We start from the raw sequence: 6762 nt of genomic DNA, 5'->3' as shown, positions 1-6762 counted from the left end.
TCCTGGATTGTTTAAAACTAATTCCAAAGACCAGCATAAATGTTCCATTTCTCTATTAAATGTTCACCATTCATCTCCTCTGGTTAGTGATGTCAGACAAGCACTGTGACACACTGGGTGTGGCAGGATAAAGTGTCAAACTGTCAAGCGAGTGCAGCAGAGGGAAAGCCAACGAGTTTCCCTTGCCAAATGAATCTAACAAAAAAACGCACACAAAGTTGTAATGTTCGGGCCTTTAATAACCCTTGAACAAGATCAAAATTTACGTCTTGTTTGGGGCAGTGTGTCAGTTGTAAAGGTCACAAGGCTATTAAAATTTATTCAACAAATTGTGCAACGCAACAGTAAATTCCACTCCGCTTAGTGCAAGTGAAGGAGAATTTATTCCATCAAGCGGTAATGTTTAACTCTTGGGTTATTTCATTGTTGCCGTTGTTGTGATGGGAAATGAACAGAAACACAATCCTGCGGAGGGAGCTGGTAGGAACGTTGGGTTGCTCGGTCAATGGCCAGGGTCAACGGCGGTGTGGTGTATTCCGCAAATATGCCCGACTGTGAGGGAGGGCACAAGCCGGCATGAGTAGGTTAAACGTTTAGTTTAATAAGGGCACCACGGGGTGACCAGCCCATCCCCACCCAGCCCCTCCCCACCCTCACCTCCCAGCCCCACCCCACCCAGCCACACACTCCCCACCCCATACAGCCCCTCCCTCGCCACCCAGCCCCTCCCTGCACGACGGACGGACGGACACAATAATTCCCTGTGGGCTGGTGTAACCAGGAGGTTCCGACCAGTATAACTTGTGCTACCTGCGGCAAATTTAAAGTTTGCTGTCCTGGCTTCCATTGCTGCCAACAACATCCAGCAGCTCATCTTCCCTCCCAAGATCCATCAAGTCGTGAGTCTGCAGCTGGGCCGACGCCGCTCTTGTGACTGCACCTGTTGACAACGGACCACCTGGTTGCAATCTCTGCCTGACATGAGCCACATCTGCAGACAGATCCCCACTGGAGTGGTTCCGGCGATAGGGAGGCAACAGACTGTAGGGGCAAGTTCTGTTAGCGAGCACCTATTAAGGGTGGGACGGCACACGAGGGGGTGGGTGGCCAGCACCACGCCCGGCCGCCTTTGTCTCCCCAGTGGCGATGTTGACACACTGCACCGGGTACTCGTTTGAGGCTGAGTCGACGTAGGGGAGGCTCAGGACCGGCTCAAAAAGTCGTCACTGGCGGTGTTGGCCACGAGCGGGAATGGAACTCGGCTGGTCGGTGCGGAGCGCAGCGCTCACCACGACACTGCCGCTCCCCTTCTTCTTGGTTCTGTCGGTAGTCACGTAGAATGGAAATAATAAAATAATAAAAATAAAACAGTCTGAATGAATGGGGTGTGTCATTCAGACTGTCTTCTCGACAGACCTGTTCTCCACCTGAGGACGGCTGCTGGCGTTGTGGCCGAAACGTCGTGAGAATTATTTTATTGTTTTATTTTTATTATTTCCCCTCTACGTGACTTTACCGAAAGAACCAAGAAGATGAATCCCTGCAGTCACGAAAGCTTTAAATCGAAACTGACGCTCCCCTCCTGTAAACAAACTGGAACTCCGACCCCGCTCTCTGACGTCACCGCGCAGCGTGACCTCATCGGCGTCAAACGCCTGGGGACGGTGTGCCTCGCTAGTGACGTCATGTCACCAAGGTATTCACCCAACCCCCGACTAACGCAAGTTGCCGCTCCGCGTGTGAATCCGATGTGAGAAATTTTCATCGTGGTGGTGGTTGTGGTGGTGGTTGTGGTTTTGGTGGTTGTTGTGGTTGTTGTGGTGGTGGTTGTAGTGGTGGTTGTTGTGGTGGTGGTTGTGGTGGTGGTTGTAGTGGTTGTTGTGGTTGTGATGGTGGTGGTTGTTGTGGTGGTTGTGGTGGTGGTTGTTGTGGTGGTGGTGGTTGTGGTGGTGGTGGTTTTGGTGGTGGTGGTGGATGTGGTGTTTGTGGTGGATGTGGTTGTGGTGGTAGTTGTGGTTGTTGTTGTGTACCGAGGTAGAGCCTCGCTCTTTCTCTCGTTGGGATGTCAATTGAGTATCAGCGAGCATGGAAGCGATGTCTAGGTTGGAACTTTACAACGCGGGGCCTTGCCTCCTGCCCTCGCCTGATGGCGTTTGCTTCAATTCTCTCGCTTAGTTTAGCAATCTGTGGAAGAACGTAATCAGCCAGGCGATGCGTTATTTGTGTGTTGACCGACTTTGTGTTGTATTGCATTACATTTCCAAATTTTACGAAGTTTGTTTGATTAAGTGTGCTCTCTCTCTCTCTCTGTGTCCTCTTCTGCAGTCACCAAACCTCCAAATCTCTCATTGACACAAGGCCCCAATTATAATATGTTATAATCATTATGTTATAATAATTATAATATGTTATAATAAATATGTTATAATAATTATAATTTGTTATACTAATTATAATATATATTCTTGGTTCTTTAGGTAAAGTCACGTTTTCTTTTATTATTTCCCTTCTACGTGACTTTACCGAAAGAACCAAGAATATGAATTCCTGAAGTCACGAAAGCTTGAAATCAAGATATAATTATATTTAATAATAATTATAATATGTTATAATAATCAAATATGCTAAAAATGTCCCCCCCAATATATTGCTATAAAAACATTTTTAAAAATAATAATTGCGATGCTATGTTAATAAAAACAATTTGCTAAACCTTGGCCACGAAATCTGTATTTGTCTTCATATAACAATGCATAGATTTCTGTTTATATGATTGCGTTGTAATTTATGAATCCCTAATCTCTGCCATTACACACTATGAAACAAGAAAAGGTAAAAAAGAAAAAAACAAAGTAATGTAATACAATACACTATTAGACATTATTGTAAAGAATAAAGACAAATTGCATCCCATGTGTTAGTGAACTTTAACAAATATTTAAGTCAGGAAATGGCAGGAAATTAGTTTTCAAATTTAGATATTTTTCTGGGGGGGGGGAACCCCAGACCCTCTGGAAGATTTGGTCCCTCCCAATGTTGACTCCATGGCGACAGCCATGCATTGACATGCTAATTTCTCTACCCCCCCCCCTCTCTCTCTACCCCCCTCTTTCTGCCCCTCCCTATTTAAGGCCTCGACACAGAGGTGTTGTTTCTCTGTGTGCCTGTATGTGTGTCTCTCTTTGTGTCTATGTGTGTGTCTCTCTCTATTTTTCTCTGTGTCATCTCTCTGTGTGTCTGTGTGTGTGTCTCTCTCTATTTGTCTGTGTCTCTCTCTGTGTCTCTGTGTTATCTCTCCCTGTCTGTGTCTCCGTGTCTGTGTTTTGTCTCTCTCAAATTGAGAAATCTTTGGAAGAACGTGATCAACCAGGTGGGGTGTTGACTGTTTTGTTAGCTGACTCTCTGTGTTGTATTGCATTACATTTCTAAGTTTACTAGGTTTGTTTTCTCTTTCATTTGTACCTGATGATGATTGCTTGTGTTGCAATCTAAACGTCTCATGCTATTATTTAATGTATTTATTTATTCTACGTGACTTTCCTGAAAGAACCAAAGAGTATCTTGCTTAAGTTTTAATTTCTTTTCACCTGGCTTGTTACTTTGTAACTTTGTTTTTATTTTTAATATTCACAGTTTTTTTTCATTTTTTACCAGGCCACGCCCGCTTGAGCTGCTGTACCGCTCTTGTTTTCAGAAGCGACCTGCCCACAACAACAACAAGGTGAGGCTTTTCAACAGCGTGGCAGTGTTCACTCTAGACACCTGGTGGTGTTCACTCTAGACGCGTGGCAGTGTTCACTCTAGACGCGTGGCGGTGTTCGCTCTAGACGCGTGGCGGTGTTCACTCTAGACGCGTGGCGGTGTTCACTCTAGACGCGTGGTGGTGTTCACTCTAGACGCGTGGTGGTGTTTACTCTAGATGCGTGGCGGTGTTCACTCTCTACATGTGGAGGGGAAAACCGGGGATCGAGAAGGAAATGAACGCGACCACGGGGAGAGAGAGAGACACGCAGTCTCGGCTGTGTTGATTGTTCCTCAATGAATTACTTGGTGGAGTGAGGAAGCATTAATACTGAGCAGGTGAAGGTGGCCAGGTGTGGGTCTGGACACACCACCACCTGTGAACCATGCCAGTGTGTGACAGTGGTGGAGCCAGTGGGGGTCGGGTGGCACGTGTCCCCCCAACGATCTGATCGAAATCCATAATTTAGATCAGATCATTGGGGTTTATTAGTAACTAGCTTCACTACCCGGCTTCGCCCGGGACTTGGATTCTTGTCTTGGATAAATTTCAAATTTCATATTCCTTTATCTTTCACTGAAAATCCCTGAAAAAAAATGATGCTTGCAAGAAAGAAAAAAGCCAAAACACATCAATTTACCTAAATCGGATGTTTTCACTCAAGGATATTCAACCTTAATCCACTTCTATGGAAGGTCGATTTTGGCAACTCGGGAAGGGAATGACGTGGCGAGCTGAAAATAGTCGCGTTCGCTTAGAAATTCCTGACGGCATAAGCTGTGAAAAAATTCATGACGCCAGAGCTCAGCGTTGGAGAGTTTTTGCTGCTTCACACGAACAAACAGATGTAATTTCTGCTTTATATTTAAGACAGCAGTTGTACCCGTTCTTCGCACGGATATGTATTGAAACTCCGAGAAGCCAATGGCTTCATCGGCCTGGAGGGAAGCACCACCTAAAATCTCCCGGCACACTGAACAGCTGTAGAAGTACGGCGCGCGAAGAGCCATATGGTAGGGGTAAGCATTGCAGACCGCTTAACTCAGTTGTGATGCGGGTTGACACCACATACTTAATGGTCATTTACCCCCCCCCCCAAAAAATACAAAAGTCTATTTTTATACGTTTTACATTGTGTACAGTATGGAACCTATCCACGTTCCAAATTTCAAGTGTGTAGCATGTTGGGAAGTATGCTAGACATTTATAACAGACACACGTATCCACACATTTCCTTTATATATATATAAGATAAGATAAATGGGCATTTTGCGACCCCCACCGCCACCGTGTGGCATATTATTACGTGCCAGGGATTTTATGAGAGGACAACAGTCCAAGTCCATAATTGGCAATAAGTAACGGCAAAGCAGTTGCAAGCGACTCACATAATTGTGCGCAGTTGCGTCTACAGGACACGACTTCCCTGAAAGCATCACGTTCAGCGAGCGCAATGCCGATCACACGCGTCGAATAAAAAGCAAGGGACAAGTCCTTGCTTACTAACAACTCCTTACTTACTAACAACTCCTTACTTATTCTTAGGTTTTTTCTGTAAAGTCACGTAGGTAAAACATTAAAATTAATAAAAGTAAAATAAAAATCACGACGTTTCGGAGGCAACACAAGCTTCCGTCTTCAGGTGTAACCGTCACAGCCACGACATCTGTATCAAGTAAATGAGAGATTGCAGGAGCTACCACTCCGTTTATATAATGGTTGGAGAGGGGGGCAAGTGCAGCACGCTTTTTATTCATATGGTAAGGTGAGGCTTAAGAGGGTGAGCCTTTGTTATGGAGAGGTACGGTTTGTGACTCAACTTGTGACAAGAAGAAAACAACTGAACATGGTAAACCTGTAATAGTTGTCTGTCAAATAAGATTGGCCAAATAAGTGTAGTTAAATCTTTTTTGCATGGTTAATCACATCTTTCCAATGCTTACTCAGTTTGTAACCATCATCACGGTTGAAATTATGTCTGTGTTTGTATATTTGTATGGCTTCGTGTACAAACCTTTGATGGTAGCCAGGAGGTTTACAGAGAACCTTGGTCTCGGAAAAGACAATTTCATGAGAGCCCACCGATTTGTAGCAATGATCGGCAACGGCCGAAGAATCAGTTCTGCCGTGTTTCAGATCTGACTTGTGCTCGCGGACACGATCAGAAACATGACGTTTTGTTTCTCCAATGTAGCAATCACCACAAATGCAACTAAATTTGTTGACTCCAGGATACTGTAAGTCAGGAACGACATCCTTCACAGATGGAATCCGATCACGGATTTTATGCACTGTACTGAATCGGACTTGGATCTTATGTTTGTTTAGAATTTTGGAGATCTTTTTGGTCACGCCTGCTATGTATGGTAACGTGATAATTTTGGTCGGAGTTTCATGTGGCTGTTTCTGTGTGGTGGGAGAAACAGCTTGGCGGATAGTGCGGTCAGAGTATGCGTTCATCCTGAGGGCCCGATGTACATGTCTTAATTCACCGGCCAGGTGGTGTTGGTCAGAAATGCCATGGGCTCTGTGGTATAGCGTTTTGATGAGAGAATTATTTTGAGATGGGTGGTGGTGGGAATCCGGTTTCAAGTAGGAATCTGTGTGGGTGGCTTTCCTGTAGGCAGAATGTCCCAAGGATCCGTCAGGCCTCCTCTCAAACAGAATATCCAAGAATGGTAGTTTACCGTCTTTCTCCACTTCCATGGTGAATCTGATGGATGGGTGTCTCGAATTGATGTGGTCCAAGAAGTGGTTCAATGCTGGAAGGCCATGTGGCCAGATGACGAAAGTGTCATCCACATACCTCTTCCACAGGGAAGGACGCAGGGTGGATGTCTGGATGGCGTCTGATTCAAACTTTTCCATGAACATGTTGGCTATAACTGGTGACAAGGAGGAGCCCATAGGGGTACCCTCATTCTGTTTGTAGAAGGTGCCATTCCAGGTAAAATAGGTGTTGGTGAGGCAATGCCTAACCAGCGCAGGTACATCAGAATTCAATCCATGTTGGACTAAGT

The sequence above is a fragment of the Lethenteron reissneri genome, unplaced genomic scaffold (genome assembly GCF_015708825.2).
Source record: "Lethenteron reissneri isolate LAM-NWPU_2019-01 unplaced genomic scaffold, ASM1570882v1 scaffold_1928, whole genome shotgun sequence".
NCBI lineage: Eukaryota > Metazoa > Chordata > Hyperoartia > Petromyzontiformes > Petromyzontidae > Lethenteron > Lethenteron reissneri.
This window is presented reverse-complemented; position numbering follows the sequence as displayed.